Source organism: Drosophila ananassae, chromosome 2L (assembly GCF_017639315.1).
Source record: "Drosophila ananassae strain 14024-0371.13 chromosome 2L, ASM1763931v2, whole genome shotgun sequence".
Lineage (NCBI taxonomy): Eukaryota > Metazoa > Arthropoda > Insecta > Diptera > Drosophilidae > Drosophila > Drosophila ananassae.
In genome coordinates this window covers 12,660,601-12,684,717 of record NC_057927.1, presented here as the reverse complement: position 1 = coordinate 12,684,717, position 24,117 = coordinate 12,660,601, and the positions used below count along the sequence as shown (strand labels likewise).

Here is a 24,117-nt window from a genome sequence, read left to right as displayed (position 1 = left end):
ACGTACTACCTACTCGAAGTTGTTGTGCCTCAATATTCGTAATTTATAGTTGATGATATTGCAGAAAATATACGCCTCCCTTAACATCCCGCCAGGGCATTCCGGTTGGTATTTTTTGCTGGAAGTCCCTTTTGCCAATTCAGCTTTTAATTCGTCAATGCTATTTAACAGCGACCCACGTGTCTGGCCTGCCCTCTTCCGTCACCTCGAACCGTTCCGTCCCCCGTCCGTCCAACCAGGATGACTGTCGATATCGCCGTCCGACCGGGGTGATTGGGGGCGGGCAGCGGAATGGCGTCAGAGACGGCGACGGCCAACGAAAGTGCACTGACCAAAAAACTCCTTCGCATTAGGGTGATTTATAAATTGCCACATATTTTAGCACACAATCAGTGGACAAGAGGCTGTTTGTTTTGTAAACAATATGTCGGGCGGGCATATTTCATTTCACACTTTTGAGTTTTCCATTCAAGACAAAAATTAGCATTCTTTGAATTATAGGTTTATTCTTGGAAATCCTTTTTTCCTGCCCCATTCATCTTGCCAACTTTATTTATGCTTCTCATTTATTGCCAAATGGCTCTGGCCTAAAATATGCAAATTTTAAATTTATTCTGTGCCGGCTTAATGCAAACTCTGGTGACTTCTCTAAGCACTTTGTGAATTTTCAAATAAAAACTAATTCCTTTGAGCCTTGTGGCTCAAATTTCGAGACAGATGATAGATTTTCTTTATATATATCTAGATAGATATATTTCTTTAGATATATCTTTCACTAATTATACTTGTATGCAAGCTCTAAGCCTTCCTCTTTTATTTTCTCTCCTCTAGTCCTTTAGGCCTTTTAAAGCCTTTTCTCTCAGTGTGACAATCGAAATATGGCGGATAGACATCTGGCCCGCATGTGGGGCGTGTACGTGCGGAACATTTGACGATTGGACGCCATGAGTTGCACATTCGCCGCTGAGAGGGATTCGCTTAAATCTGGCCAGCACCCGCAGAGCTTGAATTTAAGCCGATGAACGGGCGGAATGACGCACAATTAGCACGGTCCTCCCCATCGTGGAGGAGACGTACAAGTGGTAGACTAGGAAGCAGCTCGGCCAAGTGGCCATCAATCGGCGAGATGGTCAAATCGGACCGTCTCTGATTGAGTGGCCATCTCTCGTGGTTATTGGAAGCAACTGGGAGAAACTGGTACCAAGAGCATCGAGCACAATAGAAACTAAGCCGAGAAATAAGTTCCTGTCGAAGGATGAGCACTCGAGAGCTCGATGAAACCACAAAGCTAATTAGCTCTCAGCGGCACATTTCCGCATGTTTTAATTTTCCAATTTCCTTTGTGATTGCTCTGGCACCGACACAGACAGCTTAGCAAAAACTTAATGATTTCCCTGCCAATGTTCGATTTGTATTTATCTAAGCAAAGAGCATTGCTCGGAGGTGGGTCTGGGGAAGGGGCTGGATCAATTAAAGTTATCATGCCCAGAGATGCCAGGGACTGCAGCCGCATCCCACTCGTTCGTGCGGACTCGCCAACCCTGAACTTTTGCATTTCCCACATGGGCTGTGTGTCTACCGTTACGTATGCGTAATATTTATGTTTCATTCCAAAACGAACGCACGCATCTGTGAGCAAGAGGAGCAGTGGCAAGTGGCAAGTGGAAAAGGGGGGCGGCAGAACTCTCCGAGCCAAACAAACAAACAATTAGACAGAGCTCAACATTTTCATGTGTTCAGGGCTGGATCCCAACCGGAAATATTGCCAGCCGGAATTTTGCTTGCCTTTCGTATATTTATTACAAATGTTTATGCTAATCTTTGCCACCGCTCCAGCTCTATTTCTAGTCCTATTCCGATTCTGAATCCGACCCCAATACCGAATCCAAATCCGAATGCTATTCCCGGAAGATGGGAGCATCAATTAAATACTTTGCCACAAACAAATTGCCCAAATGGAACGAAAACAAATCGAAGACAGGTCGAAGATTGAGGCAACGTTAAATTCCAATTGAGAGGTTTCTAATTGGATTTCTGAATAAGCAAAGGGATTTGCTCTAAGAAAGCATTCAAATCGGAAGGAGTGGGTGTCGAGTGGGTGGGTGTATGCAAACTGGATACCCACCCCAGCCCCGACCAGTTGGACAGGGGGATGCCTGCACGTTGTGAGAACTCGACATCGTCTAATGTCCGAGACGTGAATTGCATAAAATCCTTGGGACTCAGACGTCAATGTCGACCTCGCGTCGCCATCGGAAATTGTTCCCGTCTCGTGGCGGAAATGCAGTCCCGAGGAAGGGGACGAAAAAAAAATTGTTTAATATTCGGGAAAAAGTTGGCACATCTTCGACGTCATAAAGTGACATGCTGATGGCCATTCGCTGATATTCCTTTATGACGCTGACCAAATCGCTGTCTGCATACCAAGTTGGCGCGATTCACTCACCGATCATACTTCCCTCCCTCCTTCGCTTGAAGAAGTTTAATTATTTTTAAGCAACATTTAATAATCTCTTACAGGGCGATTGTTCATCTTTATTCACTCGAACTTATCGGCCTGACATGTGTCAGCTGTCATGCAAACCGCAAAAAAGCTCCTTACGCTGCAGGAAGGGAAAATCAATGCAGGGGCAGAAGTGGAAAAAAACATTCAGGAAATCTCCGGCAGGAGATCAAAGTGCCATTGTGCAATACAAGGGCTTCTGTTCGGTTCGACAGAAACTTTGAGGACGCTCCCAAGGAAGCGGCAGTGGCAGGGGCAGTGGCAGCGGCAGGATAATGGAAAAGCGTAATCGCGTAAAATTTGCCTTGTTCCGCGGCGCCGGTGATAAATGATTGTCATAAATAAAAGCGCAAAGCGGTCAATGCCGAACCTTGGAGCCCACAATCGATGGATATTGATGCTTAAGAATTTTTATCGCACGATTTTGTACGGCTCGGCTTTTGGCCCATACCCAGGACCAAGGACCCAGGCCTCCTGGTTTCTCCATTTGAATTGGTCCAAGGGACAAAAAGGGGCCTCTCCGACTGCCCTGGCTAAAGTCATTAATCACAAATCGGCATCGGCACAGCGAAAAGCCAAAAAAGTGAATGCCATTTGTACGATTCCCCTGTGGCAGGGGTCTCGTCTGCATCCTGCTACTAGATGATTACAGTTTTAATTGTGCAAACTCTAGCCAAGAATCCTTATTGCCAAACTGCGACCTAAATGACGCATTCGCGATAAGGATACTGCAAAATGTGCCAAACTCTTAAATGTCTAACTTGAATATGCAACTCTTACCACTACACTTTGGTTTAAGAGGTATGGGCATACATATCTACTAATCCTAAAAGCCACTTTTTATTTTAATTTATATCTCAAATTTCAATTAAGTTAATTGGCCAAGTCCTGTTTATATATCAATAAAATATCTATAGCAACCATGCATTGAAAAAAGTAAATAAAAATGTCAAATGAAATTAAGATGAATTCCAATGACATTGAAAGTTAATCTCGTATTCAATCGAAATTCATTCGCAAAATTGAAAAAATCCTGTCATTGAAAATGTATAAAAAAATGTGCGATTTAAAATTGAAATGAGATTTAAGCGGATAACTAACTGACTAATATTTTGCAGCCAGAATATTTAAGCTAGCTTTAAATTTTGGTTCAAGCTCCCAGGATATCCCCGAGCCTACACAAAGCCACAGGGGCGCTCAGACACGTAGTCTCTGGTGGAAAGCAGGGAAAGTCGTCTTCTTAATCTTAATTGCGCCACATTAGCACAATAAACCAAACGAATGGCCAAACATTATCATAAATAATAAGGCAGCTTGGTATGGCTCAATGCGCGGCAGGACATCCGTCGGATGTCCTTCCACTTCCTCGTTCTCCTTTCAGGGGAGCACAAAGTTTGGTTTTGGTCAGTCGTTGATTTCGGGACCAGCACTAAAATATGAATAGTGTAATACTGCAATATTGTCCAAATGATCCGGACACGCCCAGCGGAAATGAGGTTCACACACACACATGTGCCACAAATGCCATAAATTGATGTTAATGCATTTTTGCATGTCCTTCGCCGTCTGGATATTGGAACTCCAGTCTTTGCCTTATTAAGTATTAATTCATAGTTCCGAATGCAATCAGTTTCCTTAATAATTTAGTAGAGGGGACTGGTAATCACAATAACATTCCACAATCGAGACGGTCCGTTGCCTTTAATTGATGCAGGACATTCCCTTTGCCTGCTGCTCCTTCCTGATGGAGGATTTTAGTGAAATTCTGTGCGAGTGATGGTCTTAACGACTGGGATCGGTGGGTGTGGCGCACATATGTGATTTTATTCCATCTACGATGTTTGATTGATGAATTCTGGAGAACTTTGCGGGTAGGCGAGTCTCTTTAATTGATCTGCGAATTAGACGAAGCGTAAAAAGCGGCGTGTAATTAATTGCAATCAAAGAAGCAAAACCTCAAACCAAATTGCAATTACCGCACTGAGAGCAAAGCAAATAAGCCGAATGGGCCGAAGCAGACGGGTCCTGCAAACACAAAACATCTAAAAATGACAATTCTAAGCATATAAATTATTGCCTTTTAACACCTTTCACCCCCAAGCCAGTTTTCTGGTGATGGTGGTGGTGGGTTTCGTCGTCCTACCTTCTTCGACCTCCTGCAGATATTCCTTTGGAAAGAAGTCAGGGTTGCTACATGAAAAACTATTAGCACTTTTAACGTTTAAGCGGATTAAGTGCAGCAGGAGCAGGCTCAGCCGAAGGACATTTAAGTGCGAGCAGCACCAGATTGTCGTCGTCCTTGTCGATGTTGCTGCCTTGCTGTTGGTGTTGCAGTTGGTGTTGCCGTTGGTGTTGCTGTTGCATGTCGCATGTGGTCGGGGCTTATGCCAGAAAGTGTCAAACAAAAACTTTCAACAGCCTCTGACCCCCTCCGCTCCGGGCTCTTTACCAAATTCAACTAATTTGCCAGCACACAAACAACAACAAACAGCAGCTGCAGGAGCACCATAAAAAAGGGAAAACCAAAAGTAACCACACTAAAGCAAATAAACAATGCATAAAAAAAAGAAACTGAAAATTGGGAAATGTGAAAATATGTGCGAGTGTCGGTGTAAGGCCGAGGGCGGAGTCTGCGGCGCCTGTTTACATTGCAAAAAGCATTGGAGTGCAGTGAAAACAACACACAAAACAACTAAGCACTGAAAAAAATAAATAGGCTTTAGGAAAAGGATTAACTCTTGACAGCAACATCAATTAAACTCACAGAATCGAACACCTTTTTGGTAATAATGAACCTATTTGGATACATTAATTTTATACCTTTAAAATATATATATTTTTACTTTTCAAAGTGTAAAAACAACTTTCTGAGCCTGCTACAGATTGGCCATTGGTGGCATCATGCCTGCACGCATATACTGGCCGGACCTCGTCGAGGCATGCTTAATGCTATCAACACCATTACCGGTCGAGTGAGCGGCCCTCGAGCAGCAGAAGGATCCGGAAAAAAGCCGCCCCCACCCACCGCAGAAACACCAAACACCACAGACCACCACCGTCTGCCTTCTGCCGTATACCGTCCCACCATCGGCCGTCCACCACCCGAAGCCCTGGTGGTCCTCTGTTGTCAATTCAATTCAATTGTTTTGCCTTTTTGCGCAAATGTCCTGCAATCACGGCGCGGCCTGTTTGTCAGCCGCTTGTTTATTTGTTTGTTTGTTTGTACGTTGGTCTGCCACTGAAAGCACCTCGCACCACCACAGCCCCTTACGCCCAGCCCCGATTCATTGAAATAACCCCGCCTCCAAACGCACTCCCGAAATCTCAACTGTTGCCTGTTTGTAACGCACCCGCATGGTGACTTTCCGGCGATGGCGAAGTAAATCGAATCTGAATCGTAATCCGCTTCGACTGTCGGAGCAGCTGAGTGCACCGTCCTGCCACCCTGACACCCCTCTACCCAGCCTCTTTTGATGATTCAACCAATTCTACGCTCAGGTGACCAATCTTAATGTTCAATATTGAATTTCAGACAAAAGCCAAAGCGAATCAATCGCCTGCAACTAATTGTGGAATGTTGTAATAACTGCACGGAAGCCATAAGATGTGGAAATTGCAATGGCTACATAATTAATTTGAGTTTGCGCCCAATAATTCAAACATAAATAGATAAATGTGATTCCATTAAATGAATTAAGGCGCAGCTGAAGATTTTAAATAAATAAGTCTTATCTTTAGAAGTATTTTTATATTCCAGCATAATTAATATATACATTTTATTTTATAAAGATAATTAATGGAAATCCAATATTAAAAATAAATCTTATTAGCCAGAGCTTAATGTTATGCCATTTAAGAATCTTAGATAATGAATTTATGTATGTTTGTGTATGGAAGTAGAACAAGTAAAGCCAATGGATATAATCCTTATATTTAAGCACAGTATTTAATAAACTCGTTTTAAATGGAATAAAAAATGTGTATCCTGATAGGCAATCACTTGGAGTTCGCCCCAAATCGCCCCAAGGAAGTCGGCTTTATTTGAAGAGAGGGTACTGCTTGTGTTCCAATATATATAAAGTACAGGTACATATATAAACCTGCTCTGACCCCCAGCTTACTTATTTTTCACTAGACACAAGCCAGATTGCGTAATCGTTTTTCATCTTCTCCCCCACCTGGACAATGCATCCCTCCCTCTGCTCACCTGTCCTCCCATTCCATTGGCCCACGGAATGCTGTGCTTGATGTTCGCGTTTTCGAAAAACAAATTTATTTTCGAGCGCGCCCAATAAATTGAAACTGACTGACCCACCGGCTGAAAACCGCCTGTTGACCGTTGACTCCGTCGCTGTAGCTTCTATTTTCCATTTCCGCCTGACAACCTCCTCCCACCCGTGAACTTTTCTGGACAGGGGGATTATGTCTTTATGTGCATATTTTGAAATTTTATAACCTTTGCGCGTTCCGCGCTCGCTGACAGTTGGCGGGGGGGTTGGACGTTGGCGCGGACAGATTCCTGTTTTTCACTTTTCAGCCAGAATCTGCCATTACTTCTAATGAAGTCAAAAGCCTCGTTGCTAGCCCGCTGAAACAACAGCGGAACGGAACAGCTAAACGGAAACAGAGGCAAAAACCGAGACAAAAGACCAAACTGGGGGCGGGGTGGGATGGAAAAATATTCAAATTAATTTCAGGACGCTGACTCCCGACTCCCTGCTCCAGTCGGCTGTTGTATGTTCTTCTTTTGACCAGGTTGTTGTCGCCATATTTTGCGTGTCGTGCCGGCCACCGTCCTTTTTAATCCTGACTTATGGAATGGATTCCATATTCGGTTTCGTCATCAGCGTAATATGCAGTCCGGCGGCGTCTTTCTGTTAAAAGCTGACTCGGTTTTTACGTTTGTTGGGATGAGCTGCGGACCAGTGTCCTGGTGCTGTTGTCCTGGTGTTTAGTTTTAATTACACGCGAGCCTGCCCTCGCCGGTCACGCCTCGATGGCTTGATTTTCTAGTGTAATATGTGAAAAGTGACATCGGTCCACCAGGGGACTCTGCCACACGTAACTTTCACTCACTGAAATTAGCCGGACAGTCAGGAATTTGTCTTTCAGCTCGAAATGTTGCTAGGCTTCTTCGAATGTTGCCAACATATTTCCAACAGTGCAACATTTTGAATCGCCGAGTCGCAACCCCTCTTATTTTCGGAGTAAACTTCGGAGTGCCGTTCATGGCGAAAATATGACAGGGGTAGTTTTGTTTTTGCTTTCTTGGAACATTTTTCGAGAGCTTGTTATTACCTGATTTTTTTTAATAGCCCTCTAAGCGACAGGTGAAATCAAATGTTAAATGTGAGCTTTGATCAAAGGATCATTGAGTAGAGTAAAGGAACATTAATTGAAAGGGACTGGAATTTTTTACAAAAAAACATAAATAATTCGATAGCTTTCAATAATGTTACTTAAATTGCATCCAGCTTAAACATCAATATATAAATAATAAATATCAATTTAAGATTAGCAAAAACCAGACTCCGGCTCAAGCTTTTCCCCGATTTTGTAGCATACTTTTATGGTTACGGCTTGTTGCAGATAAGCAGTGGAATCAATATTTCTGTAACTTATCTTAAAAATGCCAAATATGGCTGTAAATTGTTTTTAGATATAAATTTATTTTAAAAATTATTCAATGAAAACTAACAGTTTGATTCGGATTTTAACTGTTATTTATTTAGTCCATTTATTAGTAGGAACTTCAGCTGCGACAAGTAGCTTAATCTATTATAAAAGTAGGATCCATTTTTATAGGTTTTCAACAATTAATACTACTATTCAAACACTTAACATTTAGTCTGAAATTCCAATGGCTGACAAGATAAATATTTGCAAACGGAACTTTGTGTTTTTATAAAAACAAAAATATGAATATTAGTCCATAATTCCTAATTCGCCGTGGCACACTTGGCTCGCGGCGAAAAGGTCCTGCCAGGACAACCATGCTCTCTCTGTTTGGCCTTCTCTCTCGTCAGAGAACTTCTTGCTCTTCGTAGCTCGTGTGGCCTCGTCGTGGCTGAGCCGAGGGTGGCCGAGACCGCCCGAGCCACAACACGAAGGCACGAGTGCGTGGGCGCTGACAATCGACTATCGGCGGTGGGCTTCAGTTTCAGTTGAAAGTGAACCCTTCGACGCAGTTGACACGAATCGCGCGCGACTCTCGTCCACTCAGCAGGAAGTTCAATCCGGAGACACTCAGCAGGAATTGGCCAATATTCAACGCTAGCAGGACATCCATCGGACACAATACGGATTTTTGCTGCATCACTGCAGTGAGCCTAAAGTGCGTGATTAAAAGTGCTAGTGCAGAGTGGAATATACAAATTAAATCCTAAAAAAGCTAACTGAAAAAAGGAAATAAAAAGTACATAATAATCACCATCAAGTGGCCAAAGTTACGGATAAACAGAGACACCAAACGATCGTTCATTCAGGCCCAGGTAATAATTTGCACCATATTAGTGAATGCTTTGGGGAGCTGGCTGTGTTGTTGTGTTCCTTCCGCCAAAATATTCAAATTGGCAGGCTTCCTTAGAATATAAGCGTGTACGTGCTGCAAGGAAAAGACGCTGCCAGTGTTTACATTTTGGATTTTATGCGATAATACTCAACGCCATCAACAGCAGACGCTCTTCTGGTGTTTCTGCTGCTGGTGGCTCTTACGTTCTGTTTGGCCGTCGCGGGCGGTTCGGTGGTTTGGGTGGCTGGGTGGCTAAATGGTTGACTGTGTGGTGTTGCTTGCCAGCTGCCAAATAAATACAGTAAAAGCAACAATAACAAGGCGGGCAATAAAAGCCACCGCCAAGGGCTCAAACCGCAGAAGGCAGTCTTAGCCAAGAAGGGAAAGTAAAGTAAGCAAAGTAACAAAACCAATTTTCATTGTTTTGCGGTGGCTTTCCAGCTCGCACTTTTTGCGGGTGTGAAGAGGAGGTGGTGGCGCCTCAGCCCACGGAGCCAAAATGTAAGAAACCAAAGAGTATAACAAAATTTCCATCAACATATAAACACCAAACACACACCCACCGACACACACTCTCCCATAGACTGGCAAAAAAACAAGAAAGAAATGTGCAAATGCCAACATGAAATGAAGTAGAACTTGGCATGTGGCGTCTTTAGGTGTGTGCGTGTTGGTGTACACGAGTGTGTGTGAGCGGGAATGTTTTGTGAAAATGAGAAATGAAATATACACATGCAATGGCATTGTGAAGGAGCAGCATAAAAAAAATCCGCTAAATTTAAATACTCCCAAGTATTCGGCAGAAACATTTCACAACACTCGCCCTCATTTGGGGAAAAGTTTCCCGGCATTTAGAAGAGGTAAGCCCAAGGAAGCTGTGTAAATTAGGATTCAGGCGCACATAATCCTTGGTTAGGATAATAGGATCCCGCCAGTATCACCCAGGCCCAGGGTTGAGCCAACCAATCCACATCGGTGGGGGAGCTGGAATTCTTTCTTGGCCCAATACGAGGCATAAATAAGTCGTTTGCAGCTGTTCGTCGGCATTTATTTGGCTGCCTGTTTAGGCCAGCACAATTGTTTTTGGCGTATTCTGAATACGACGTGTAGACCAATTTGGTATGCTTAAATTTGAGAGGGGGACGGGACCGAAGGGGCGAAGGACTCTAACCACACATGGTTAGACAGCCGAGGAGGGGCGAAGACACGCGCTAGCTGCCATTTAATGCAATTGATTTGTGTTACCTAATTCGGTTAGAAGCTTCTACAGTTTCAATGTGGAGTAGCAGCAGTGCACTTGGCGAAAATACTCCTCAATCAATATATCAAGTGGATTTCTATTGCTGAGGTCACTGACTATAACTACTTAAAATAAGAGATTTGATTAATTATTTTTGCCATCTTAGAGAAATCAAAGAAGGCCAACACATACGATGTGAATACTTGAGACCAGAAGCCTCTTGAAAACAGTTTAGGTTTCACTGATGGTTTCTATACACATTAAGATAACAAAGATTACTTTTGCTGGGACTTTATTCAACACAATTTAAGGATTTTTCCTTAAGGGCAAAACATTCACAATTTTTTCCCGTGCAACTGCCAAAACACTTTGGCAAGACAAGACAGCCTATCAAGCAATTTGGCCCGAAATTGCCAGTTTTAATTCCATTATCGTGGTGGGGCAAGGCCACTTCACTTTTCCCGCCGTCACACACACCCCACCCCACACCCCCACCCCACACAATCAATCCCCCTCGTTTTCCGCTCCCTTTTCGGGGGATTTCTGGTGGCCTCGCACACACGCACACGCCCCAAAAGTTGATTGATATTCAATTGGTAGGCTTTTCCAGCGATTCTGCCACTTCCACTTGTTCCTGTTGTTGCCTCTTTTGTTGGCCGCTTGCGGTTTGGATTTGCTGCTACACGATACGCTTTAATCTGCTCAGCAGCCCAAGCGAGGATGGCATGGGTGAACATATTGCGGGATTGGCTTTGGCCGGTTGGTCACGCCACAAGTTGTTGGCCCAGCTCCGGGTCAGTCTTCGGCTCCGTCTCTAACTACTTTTCCTTTGGTTTTCTTTACTTCGGCCTTAAGCGCTTTAAGTAATTTATAAACGCCTTTCGACCAGCCGAAACAAAAGCAATAACAACTTTATTGGATTTGCTTTTCTGCCATGCACTTTGGCTCTCGTCTTACCAGCGTCTTTCCTATTGTCTGCCTTTGGCAGAAGTTGCGTTTTCTTTGAGTTTTTCTCTTGGTTTTTCTTGTGTTGTGTGTTAATTGAATGCGATTAGGCCAGAGTGCTTTTAGAGAGCGTGGCAGAAGGGATGGTCGGAGGGCCGTTCGGTGGCTCGGTCGACAATTGCAGAAGATAAAATGTATCTAAGCTTGCTAACGAGCTATTCCACCGCCCGTTGTCAAGGTGAAGACGCACCAGCCGTCCCACTTAGTCTTCTCCAGAGTCCCCCCAAAGAAAAGCGGTCCCCAGCGGGAAAGCGACAATCGCCGGGATGGTGTTCATTGGAAATTCTATGCGGCCGCGATATCATTTACGGCATCGCCCATTAAAAGCCAGGAAGCAGCCACGCCCCCTGGCTACCGACCGTCATCTAAAGATTCCGTGACCGCATTTTTAACATTTTAATTATTGCACGATGTAACGCGATATCAGAGTGTACTCATATTCCACGAGGCTGGGGGCGACGGGAAAGATAAAACAGGAAAATCAATAGCTTTGGCAATGGCCATGACGATGGCGTACACAAAAACGACAAAGATTTGGGGGGACTGGGGGGAGGGCCAGCCGGAGAGACAGTACCTTTAAGGGCTCTTTTTCAAAAAATATTCGAATTCCTGATGGCATCTCAGCCATCCTACCTCAATTCAGGGAGCATTGAGTTGCCTTGCGGTCGGGGCACTTTGCTCAGTTTTTCCTGCCAATTTGCTCAATTTGTATTTCAAATCATGCCGGCAATTTAAATGCCTTGAGAACGTCTCGAAGGCGTACGGACACACCCACGTCCCTGCTTCCCAACGAAACTATGCAGCGCTTTTTTCCTATTTTTTTATTTTGGGAGGCTTTCAAAGTGATATATATTACAAAAACGTGGTTTAAGTTCGGCACAAAGTGGCAGGAATTTCATGAATTTCATTTGAATTCGTAATTGGTTTTCCTTTTCTCGGCATCATCGGCATCGGAGCTGTGAAGATGCCGCTGCCGAGTCATCGCTATTTCCAGCTAGCTTCGGCTGCCATTTTATTTATTTAAATTTCCGCCACTGCCTGTTTTTTACGAGTATTTGCCGGCACAGCCAACTCCACAGTCAAGTCCTAAGCGCATTTTTGGTCCAATACTCTTGGCCAATTTAACTAACTCCAAGTTCATAGTTCGTTCGTTGGTCCTTGGCCCTCAGTCCTCGGCTCGGTCGTTGGCATACATCTTGGGCGGCCTCAGCTCGTGAATAGTAAACTCCGATTGCTTCCAAAGCGAGGAGATACTACACAAGATACGATATTCGCCTCCAAGTCGAGTCTTTTCCTCACGTTTTCCGCCAGCGCTGCATTATGTTGTTTCATTTTCGAAGGCGGCGCACGCCCCATCGTTGTAGTTGTTGCAAAGTTTTTAATTAAATTTTATGTTGACTTTTGTATGTCTGTCCCACCCAGTTACATTTCATGCACAGAGAAAATAATTTTATTTATTTGATATGTAAATAATAAAATTTATTTTTAATAACTGTTGGGCAGCCTTTTTCTTTTTAAATAAGTTTAATGTTTTGTTTTTTGTTTCAAAAATATACTCTTTCATATCAGATTTATTGGTATTTTTGGCTCAGTGTGGATCTTCTTTCCATAATATATGCCGCCTCTTGCTCCAGTTTACACACATTCTGCGCCCTGGATGCGCCTCCTTTAGAATTTCATCCACTCCTTCCTTCGTCGAGGGGAAGACCCTCCTCGGTCGGAGCCTTTTCTGAGGCTGAGCCTCGACTGTCATTATTGCAATCTTTGTAAATGTTCAACGACTTTACACAAAATATTTAGTAGCCTGGCTGAAATTTGTGTACCAAAATATTTGCGTACAAATTTGTTTATTGAAAGCAGACGAGCATTATCTGAAGATTCGAGAGGACCTAGTCGATGACTACAGCAGATGCTTGAAATGTTTGTCCAAGATCCGAAAATTGGCTGCTTTTGGGGCGGATTAAGTTTTGGTAGCTCTGTCTCTGGCTCAGCTTCTGCCTCAAACTTTGCCTCAATTTGGGATCCATTAAAAAGTTCCTCGGCTGAGAGGCAGCTCTCTGATTGCCTGAATACTCACCGATAACTTTCATTAATTTGCCTTCAGAGCTTGGCCCACTTGGCTCCATCCTAGAGCGCTCTGGAAAGCGTATCCCCGGAATGCATGGCACACATTAAAACTCTAATTATCTGCATTAGTAATGGCTTACGAGCGTTGGGCAAAAAATAGGAACATGATCTTGATAGAGCGCAACGCTAATGGAACCAGGAGCGTACTCGGCAAGTTAATGTGAGTTTTGGGCGAATTTTCAGAGGCGCTCAAAATAAAAGAAATCTTTTCTTCTTTAAATTCTGTACTGAGTTGAAGCTGAGTTGAACCCTCGAGCCACCGTTCTGCGCCATTTTCACGCCCAATTTCAAGTAATTTTTCATTGCTGTAGCCAAGGTTTTTACTAATTACTTGGGGCCGGGTCTCTCCCTCGAAAAAACTTTGCTTGTAATTTAACAAATCATTGCAAGGGTTACACATTTCACTCACTTTGACGCCGGCAGCTGATGGAGGGAAGGACCGCGTCATCCCTTGCCAAGGAAGTATCCTTTCTTGCTCCTCGAAAGGGTCCTTTCTTCTTTGGAATTTTCTCCCGGCTTTTCGGTCTTTTCAGTCTTTTCCCGCTGTTTGCATTACTAAATGTGCAAATAAATGTATTCAAAATGTGTGCCATTGCCTTCCTTATTTACTTCTGCGCCTTTTCCATTCTGTTGCATACTTTTCTGCGTTCTGAATTTACTTTCTGGTCTTTGTTGGCTGCCGTTTCTTTATGTTTAAGGCTTTGTTGTGACATGAAAATAGTTTTATTTGCATTTGGATTATTTTTTATTTCTTCGATGATCTGCGAACTTTAACATTAGCACTTTGAGGGTTGCCAGGTGGAGGCCCTCTTTTCTTGAAAAAGGTCCTCCTCGGCCTTTGTTGGACTTCATTTCCCCTTTTCTTTGGCAAATAAAAATAATGTTATCTCATTGAAAAAAGGTTGCCCATTGTATTTGAAAAAGATCAAGCGTTGATACCGATTTCTACTTTGTGGCAAAACATCGTTTTCAAGGGACAAAACACGCCATGCAGACACAAAGGGAAGCCCAAATTAATCAAAATATTAAAAATAGCCAGTAGGCCAGTTGCAAATTTTATGAATTGCGGCCACAAAGACATTTCCCAGGGAAACGGGACGATTGCATTGGCTCTTTAAGAGCCGACCTGCCCGAGTCCCCGAAATTCTGGGTCCCTATTTGGGAAAGCTAAGCAGCTGCAAAAAGAAGAAAAGGTCTGCCGGAAAACCTCAATCACGCAGAAACAATTTCTCTGGCCGGAGACCAAAATAGAGAAAGGAGAAAAAGGAGCAGGAACCCGAAGGAACGAAATGAAAACAAAGGCTGCGAAAAGCATTTTACCAAACAATGGCAGGCCACCAGCGGTTGGGCTATTTTTTCTTTTCAAGAATTGGCGGGACGAGGACTCTTGGCCGGGCCTACTCATCTGAAGCGGCAGCAATGGCTTTTGACGCGCATTTTGAGTTGGGAAACTGGTGGCTGGGTGCTGTAACACTCTGGTCCAGCTACGGTGATTTTTTTATCAGCCTGAAAAGTGCTAACTGGTCTGGCTTTCAGTCTGGTGTGAAATTGATTTAATGAGTTTTCCAAGGGAGAAGGAAAATGTTCTGTTATGGTTATATTAAAGCTGCAAAGCTTTGCAAAGGCTCTGAGGCGTTGGTGCGCAATGAATCCCAAGACTGAATAAATGAAGTGCCCCGGGCCGAGTATGACTTTGACATGCTCTTCGGCTTAAACATTTCAGATATAATTTCTCATTTTCTCAGCTTGAGAGCACTGAGGGAAATAAGTTATAAACTTTAATGCCAAACTGCATACAAGTATTTTATAGTCTTGAGAAGTGGCAAGATGTTTCCTTCAGTGTCTGGCAAACAAAACATTTTGTATGGGCTGATGGCAAGGCTAATGGGCCGATTGTAAGCGGGCTAAACGGGTTGTGGGCTAGCTAATTGATAGCGCATAATTGAAAAGCCATTACCAGGAAATAAAACGAACCAAGAAACATGAAACGGGGAGCGAGGAGCAAGAGCCGTCACTTTGTTTGCGCACCTGACATACCTAGTTAGCTGCCATTTGCATACCAAGAGGTAATTACTGCAGCCTCCGGTGACATTGCTTTTGCTGCTGATGGCGGCTGCCGGTAAACAGTTAACCTGTTTCTGTCGTCGGATGCCTGCACGTGAAGTGTCCTCCAACCCGGACCCTCGACTAGCTCCTATGTGTTTTGTGTTGCGAAATAATTGATATTATAATTTAGCTGCGCGGCGACTTTTATGTCTGTAGCGCTCCAGTTAGCTACGTGTGCCGTCGGAATAAAATACTCCAAAGAGACGAGGATCCAACGAATCCCAGGACATGCCGCCCACTCCCTGCCTGGTGGAATATGTGGCAGTGAGACATGTGCGAGCAGAATTGAAATTAATTTCAACTACTTAAATGGCAGGAGAGTCTGCGAGTCTTGCTACTCTTTTATTTATTGCCTTTGTGTGTGCCAACTGCAGACATTACACAAAGAAAAGGATACAACTAACTTAATTTAGAAACTGCATATAATATTAAAAACTTTGTTTAACTGAAAGAAATTATGATTTTTATATAATGCTTTCAGGAAGTAGTCTTCATTTTCAAGAGTTTAAAAATCCTAATAAGATAAAATAAAATAATCAAACTACATAAGATTTTTTTTTAATGTAAGTCCTGCTTTCTTTTTGAGCTCTCTCCTTTGTGGCACTTTCGTCACGATGTGTCATGAAGTCCTTTCGAGGTTGTTCATATGCAAAATTAGCGCTTCACGATTCTTTAATTAAAATTCTGTCAACGGCGCTGACTTTATAAGCATTCATTAGTTTATTGAGTCCCTGTCATGTGTGGTTAGTGAGTCGTGGAGACGCTGATGAAGCCATCGGTGCGGTGTCATGACATTCGTCCGTACGTACAACGCTGCGTATACGTTATTCCCGTTGACAAACGGTTCATGCCATTAGCAGGACTTAATTGCCAAGGGGAAGCACTTGCCGGAAAAAGTCAATACGTGCAATTTATTTTATCGACTCGATATAAGGAAAGGAGGGAAGAGTTCCTTCAGCAGGTTGTCGTACATTAGGCCTGGTGCTGTCCAACTTTTACCAAACAAAATCAAAAGCAATCTAAACACTAAACACATTTTGGGTGAAATAATTTGTAAGCACTCAGACATCATTAAAGCCAGCTATCGACATATATAAAGCTTTATAGAACGGCCCAAATATCAGCCAAACTTTTCCAATAGTCCACCGCAAACAGGGCAGGACACGCAAAAGAACTGGCGACACTGCGGAATGCGGCAGAAGGAAAAAACTTTTAATTGAATATTAAGACACTTTGGCGTTTAATGTGGTAATTAGAGTTAATAACGCCAAAGCGAAGCAACGGCTTGGAAGAGGCAAAAAAATGTATCACTAAGTCGTTCCATTAAAGGACCTCCAAAGGGGCCAGGGGACTTTCAAAAGGAAAACTTTCTGCCCTTCGGCTGAAAGTCTGGCGGAAAGGCATTCACCAAGCACCTAAGCAGAAAAGCAAGCAACAGCTTTTGTGTCCGCACACACAACCACCCACCCGCACACGAAGCCACTCCGGCACGCATATTCATAAAGCAAGTGAAAACTAACCGGAAAAGCCGAGAAACCCTAGAAAGAAAGCTGGCAAAGCGTTTACTACTGACCAAGAAAAAGGACGCCCAGGAAGAAGGCCTTCCCTCACGCAGGAAGCCAAGTTTAAATAGTTTGCCGAGACTGCACAGGACGAAGAAACTATGGTGGCTTTTCTTTATTATTTTACAATGAGAAGAAAATATAACAATAAAGGGAATAACTTATACAACAACCTATTTTAAAAATTATTTATTATTTTATTATAATTTAAAGTATGTTATTAATGTTCTGGAACTTTCTTCCAGTGCTAAGCTTGTTTCACATAGGGGAATCAGAACTATACGACTGCCCGCAGGCCAGACGTCGGCCGTCGTTGAAATTTCAAGACAGCGATTTTTAATTGCCTGGGCGGTGCCGTTGGGCTCTTTTCCCCCCACCCCTTTTCGTCAGCATCTCAGCATCTTTCGTCAGCCCCTTAGCGAGCTCGCAACCCGCGAAGGTCGTTGTCATTTATGGGGCCGACAAAACCATTCGGAACACTGCCTGTCAGCGTATCTCGACCATTCTGCTGCTGTCCCCTCGGGCACAGCAAACAATTAAAGAGCACAAACAGTAAATTAGATGTTTACTCGCTCAGCGCGCAACGGATACCAGGATCCCAGCTGCTGTGGAAATGCTTGAAACGGAAAACGTGTCACTAAGCCAATATGGCTAAGCTCAGCCTAAGCCATCCCCGAACGAGCGTATTTCCTTTGGCAATTCTTTTCGTTTTGCTCAACCACTTGCACTTCCATTTACATAAACAATTTGTCAAACTGTCAGTATTTTGTGCGCCTTTTTGTCTTGGCCCGTCGCCGAAGACAGCTGCCAAGGTGGCACTGACACTGGCACTGCCACTGCCGCCGATTCTTGGCCAGTTTCTTTTTTGTTCAGTTCGGTACGGACTCCGGTATCCGGACGCTAGACGCCGGACCGGGGCAACTCGGTCAATTTGCGTTGTCAACAGTGATGGGGAGCGCGGTCAGTAACCCAACGCCTCTCGCAGGAAATTGCAAACGAAATGAACTTGTTCGCACACACCGCGCAAATTAATGAGCGTGACAACGGGGCATCGGCCAGGGGGCATGGGCGGAGTTCACGGGGTGCAGGCTGTCCATCAGCCATCTAGTCACCGGGAAAGCCAGATGGCCACCAGTCGGGCGGCCAGGCCAGGGAGCACGGGAATCGTCTTCGTCAACATGCGTTGACATTCTAATGACACTTACTTGACATGCTGTTTGTTAATGGTAATCAATAAATTATCTGCCGTGCCTTAACTTCAGCTGTCTGTTTGTCTGTCTGTATATTTGTTGTGTTTGCTGAGGGTGTGCGGGTTTTGGCCGTTGTTAAAGGCCATGTTTTTGTGTGCTCGGCTATAATTGATTTGGCCGGAGCTGGCTTGGAGTGGATAAGTCAGTGATTTATTGAGTCTCGTCTCGGGGCTCTGGTCTTTATTTAGCCAAAAGGTATTTCAATTTGTTTATTAATCACAGCTGGGCTTGGCCCGGGCTTTTCCTGTTGACAGAATCGTTGCATGTCATCAAGGCAGGGCAAATATCCATAGGCTTTCGCAAAACAAAAATCTCTGCCAGTCTCGAGTGTGGTTGGGTCGGAATAGTTGAGCAGGCAGCCCAAAAGTCATTTGGGCGTTAAACAAAGAACACCTGCTGCCGCCGCTTGTGGCAAGTGCCACTCGCTCAGAAGCGTTTATCAGCGCGTGCCGGTCATATGCTGTCATGCGAATTTCGTTCCGTTTTCTTCCTGGGCCACGGACGGAATCCGTCCTATCACAAAAACGAAACATTCGGGAATCTCCTCCTAATACAGGCAATCAATATTCCCAATAACGTATTATTATTGCCATTTTTGCCAGCGGCGCTGTCTTCGCTGTTGCTACAGTTGGCATTGGCTTCGGTATCTGGTTACAGTTTTCAGGTTCCTGGCTCGGCTTGGCTTTGGCTTGGCTTTGCCCTGCCTTCATCCTGACCAGCTGCCGCCAGGAAAACTGACACATAGACGGGTCCGGACTCCGCAGCCGGATAGGACCCAGGGAAATATAACTAATATGCTTTGGAATCCTTTCGCTGCGATGTTTTCCCATTTGTTGTGTGTGCAGTTTTGTCTGTTTTTCGCATGTTGCGTATTATTTTTTATGTCATACGAGGATTTTCATTCAATCTCGTTGTCTTTTACATTACTGCTTCTGTTTCAGTTTCTGCTGCTTTGCTATTTCTGCCGCTGTCGCTTTATGGCATAGTCAACAATTTTATTTGTTACACATACGACCCGTTGCCGGGAGCAGCCTCCCCACACGCCCGTTCTCAGCCGTTGCCATGTTTGGTTACGGCCTCTTCTGTTCTGTTTGTTTTGTCTACTCCCCTTTTTTGGTGGCTTGTTTTATTTATTTTTTTGTTTGCTATGTTCTGTTCTGTTTTGTATTTGCCCCAACGCTGTTTACAATATTTACTTGGCCATTTATTTATTTATTGTAGGTGTCGAAAGGTTAACTTCCATTGCATATCGCCGCTGTATTGTTCTATTATTATTATTACTATTGCCTTGGTTTTGTTCTAACTGCTGATTGCCATTCAAACTGCGGTCGCCGGGTTTTATTCTTTCACAATACTCGTTCTGTTGGTTCGTGTTTTCCAAAAATGGCGACTTTCCGCTGCTGCTGCTGCTGTGGCTGCCTCGTCCTGTCGATTTTTTGACTTCGAAATAATGGCTTTGGCCTGCGGTTTTTTGTGTTGCCAATTTTTCATGCTGTCATTTTATTGATTTGATTTATGGATTTCGTGTGCATCGAATTTGTTACAAATGTCGCCATGCAGCAGAGGCCAGCAAATGTCCGACCATGCCGCTGAAATGGATCAATACTAGGAATTTGCATTCAAGCTGCACCAAAATTATTTGAATTCCCTTTAGTCCGGTGTTTAATTCCGCAGCCCTTTGCTCGGGGGATAAAAAATATTTATTAAAAGTCACAAGAATACAAGTATTTAAAGCAGCGTAAATTGAGCCAGCTCTTATGGATCAGCGACATGAATGACTAGATGACAAGCCAGAGAGTCTGTAAAATTCCAAACCCAGAGTGTGGAGATGTTGATGTAGCGTCAGCCGTAGGCCGGATCATCGCCACACTCCTCCATAGCCCTTCCTTCCCATGCAAATCCACTCCAGAAGCGGCGACGCCGTTGACAACAAATAGCAAAGTTGAGAGGGCTTCGGAAATTTCCACACACAACACAGGCGGGGAGCGAAAAAATGTTGACGGCATAAAATAGCAGAACAAGCAGAAATTGCATCCCAGGCCTCCAAAGGGGATAATCCATTTCGGCATAATAAATAAAGCAGTAATTGCCAAGTGAATACTGCCAGCCAGGATCTATGAACTCTTGCAAGCACTCCCATGTATAGTACTCCTATGCGCCTCCAACGTGTATGCTGTGTGCCTTGTGCTCTATGTGTGTCCATGTGTTCTATGTGTTCGCTATGCTCTGTGGCAGCCTGCATAATAGACGAATTATGTTTGCCTCAGCAAAAATGCAAAGTATCAAGGACCGGCTCGTGCCAGGGTCTGGGCTCGCCCGGCTGCATATTAAAGCAGCCGTCAAATGCCATAATATATGCGGAGATTACGTTCATATTTCATGTACGGCCATTCTGTTGCTCCCGGTGTCCCACTGTCCGGTTTTTCCAGTAAGGCCAGAATTTAATTTCCAGTGCTTGCCGGGGCAGAGATAACGCTGAATTTAAGGCTCAAACCAGGCCGGGCCGAGTCCCTTCCATCTGCATTCCTGTCGAGTGCTAGATGGGTACTTGACTTCGGCTTGTGGAAAATGTCTGTCAACTTTGGAGACCGCGCACACGTGAAAAGAGTGTGCCTCCAAGTGAGTGAGTTTCCTCAGATTTTCTCTGGATGAGCCCGTGCCTGTGTGGGAATGGGTGTGCGTGTGCAGTAGATAACCTTTTGAACCTTTGACAAACTGCTGCAGCAAACTTTTGCCATTCGTTTGGAAAATTTTAATAATCTTTTATCGAGCGGGCTGGATCTACGTCTTCTATCCCGTCGTTCGTCTTCTATTCACATTTTTTTTTCTTTTTTCATTAAAACTTGTTCAGACCGCAACGTCAACTGCATATTAGGATTGGGTCGCCTGTGCGTGTGTCGGCAAGGGGTCCATCTTGCCACATTGTTGCCGTGTCAATCCGCCTGAGCTTGGCGAGTTTGTGGCTGTGGCAAGTGTTCGGCTTGAATTTTCCACGCAGCGGCTTTTGGCTTGTGTGTGTGTGCTTGTAAAGAGTTTTCAGAAAATTTTTTTTCCCTTCTTTCCGTGGGCACAGGCAAGTGTATGCCTTTGTGCTCCAAACTGGCAACTTTGTGTGTCGCCTTGTTAATCATTTCGATGACAATGTGGTGGCCCTGGTCGTTGTCGTCGTCACTCTCACAGAATTTCAAATAATTTACTGCCAAGGGACATTTGGGAGCGCCCATTTTTTTTGGCCAATTGAGTCCCCGCTTTTTTCACAATCTGCACTCTTTAAAAACTCTTTTAAATGAAAATATTCTGGGAAAAAAACAAAATAACATTTTTAAGCCTAGATTTGACATCCTTCAGTTCATATTTCTAGTTGTAACATTTTCAAAAATGTTCTTCGAGATTGAAAGGTTACCAGGGTACCGTGTGAATTGGGGTTTCTCTAGGACTTCATCCGCTTCCCCCGTTGAGCCACTCTTAATGATGCACTCTTCGTCAGTTGCCATGCGAAACTGGCAAAAAAATAAGCCACACTGGGGCGGGTGAAATTGCAGATTTATAAATAAGCCAAAGCTCAAATCGAATCTGCAGCAGCAGCAGAGGCAGAGGCAGAATCAGTTGGAGCACCAGAGCTCGATGTTGCTGCTCAGTTGTCTTGTGCCCTCTTGAGCCACTTGTTTGCCATTTGTTCGTTTAGTTTACAATGCAATTAACCCATTTTAAAGTTCCGCCAGTCAACCACAAGGGGAGGCGCTGGGGCGGCTGACAAAAGACTTGGCTTGTTCTTTTCCTCGGATTTAGTTTCACGCCCCTCGCCGGCGACCCCCAAGTGAAAATCAGTTTCGCAGCAAACCAGCAAAAACTAATTACGTCTTGCTCGGGAAAAACTTGCAGCTTGAAATTGTACCGCAAAGTGCAATTTAGACGAAAGTCGAGGCATCAGAATCCGCGGGAGGCGAAACTCGAGTCGCATGAAAACGCGACAGCGAAGCGAAGCGCGTAAAAATTAAAAAGCTTCTGTGTTTGGACGTGGAAATGTTGTTTTTAAATAATTAAATCCGCTTTATTAGAATATTAAACTTTTATGGCGGCTACCACAGCGACCACAACTGCCACCGCATCGGCGCTCCAAGAGCCCGATAAAATGTTAAAACGTTTAGCCAGACCTCTCTCCTTGACCGAAGGGCCGACCGACCGCCAGGACCCACCGAGATCAAATTGCAGGACTTCAGAAATTTGTAGCAGCCATGCGATGCTGTGTTGGCGGTGTCATAAATAAAGGAGCGGCGCACAGCATGTGGCACACATATAAAAAATCTGTAGGCCAAAGCCCCATAAAACCGATAACCTTGGCCCTCGACAACAGTAGCTAGCAAACAGGAGTGCACCGGGAGAAATAAAATTGGCCCTTTGAAGCCACTCTCTTCCACGACATTTTCATAAAGTAAAATACTCCTCAAGAGTAAAGGGATTTTAAAGATATCCTTTTGGTGCTTAATCACTTAATGGCTGTACGATAGCCATTTCGAGCAATTTTCTTCAGTGCACATCTTCTCAGAATAATGCTCCGCCAGCGGTGGCGATGACAACAGCGGCAACCTGGGCCAGTCCTGGCGCGTCTTTTGTTGCCGTTTTATGCGCCGCCCTGTTTATTTACGGCTATTTACCGCCTACATGATAAAAGCCTTTTGCTGGCCTCGCGCATAAAAGCCTAACCATCCTATCGTATGCCATCCTATCCTATCCAGTCCTGGCGATCTCCTCCAGGACTCACCCCACAGCGAGGTAACTTTTTGAGTAATTATATGGCCGGCGCAGATTTGTAGCGAGCACCACCTACGCGACCTAGTTCGCTTCGACCGGGGCTCTTAGGGGCTCGGGATAGATACAAATATTTTATTGCTCCTCCAGGACATGAGCCGCACATAAGCGTACCACGTAGCGTATACTTGATGTCGTGGTTCTGTCTGCCCAGGGTAATAATGAAAACGATAGATAATTATGGCCTGCCTGCTGCGCTATGACTTTTAATGGACTTTCCCAGCTCGCAGCTTACAGTCCGCAACTCGCAGCTTCCAGTGCTCAGTTCCCAGCTCCCAGCTGCGCGTGGAGGCCCAAAGTGAAAGTGACTCGACTACCCGTCGGCTGCATGGGTTAATCCAAATTTATAACTTAATTTTTTCATGAGTAGTCGTGTCCCATTCCCCTGACCACTTCTGGATTTTATGGTTTTTGAGCACTCCCAGAGTTTTTTTCGACGAGCCTTAAGCCGATGTAGTTTTTTCTGCTCGGAAGCGATAATCAAATAATTTGAACTTTTTCCGTTGCTGATTTTTCTTCGGGTTTCCTCCCCAGGCCTGCCCACACACACACAGACACACATGTGGCCGGGATAACGCTGCAAACTCATAAAATTATGCAAAACTTTGTCATTAAATATGGCACAAGGGGGAAAAGCGTCGGGAAGGAAGGATATATGCATGTACGGGGTCTGGTGGCCCTAGGAACAATTTGTTATTTGGCTTTGGACTTTGCTCTTGAAGTGTTGTGTGCCCGATTCGCCTTCTCTGCTCCTTTTCTCCCTATTCTCGCCTATTCTCTCCTCCATTGTCGAAATTTCCTCCAAATGTGCGTGTGTGTGTGTGAGTATATGCCCGGGATCAGCACTGAGGGAAAAGGTTAAAAAACGGAACTTTTATAATTTAACTTGTGTGCTAATTGCACTTTGTGGGGTAATTTTGCGTGTCAGTGAGGTTCTGTGCAGACGCATTTTGGCGCTAGTGTGTGCGTGTGGGTTTATGGAGCGCATATGAGTGGCACACCCA

General features: G+C 44.4%; 1 protein-coding gene across 1 annotated transcript in view; it reads left to right on the top strand.

Moving 5' to 3' along the window:
- Positions 1 to 8,645: 8,645 nt before the first annotated feature.
- LOC6499510 (hemicentin-2) overlaps positions 8,646 to 24,117 on the top strand; it is a 63,048-nt gene continuing 47,576 nt past the window's right edge. The window contains exon 1 of the mRNA XM_044714044.1: positions 8,646 to 8,994. The gene's annotated coding sequence lies outside the window, so the exon portion shown is untranslated. The remainder of the gene's footprint in view (positions 8,995 to 24,117) is intronic.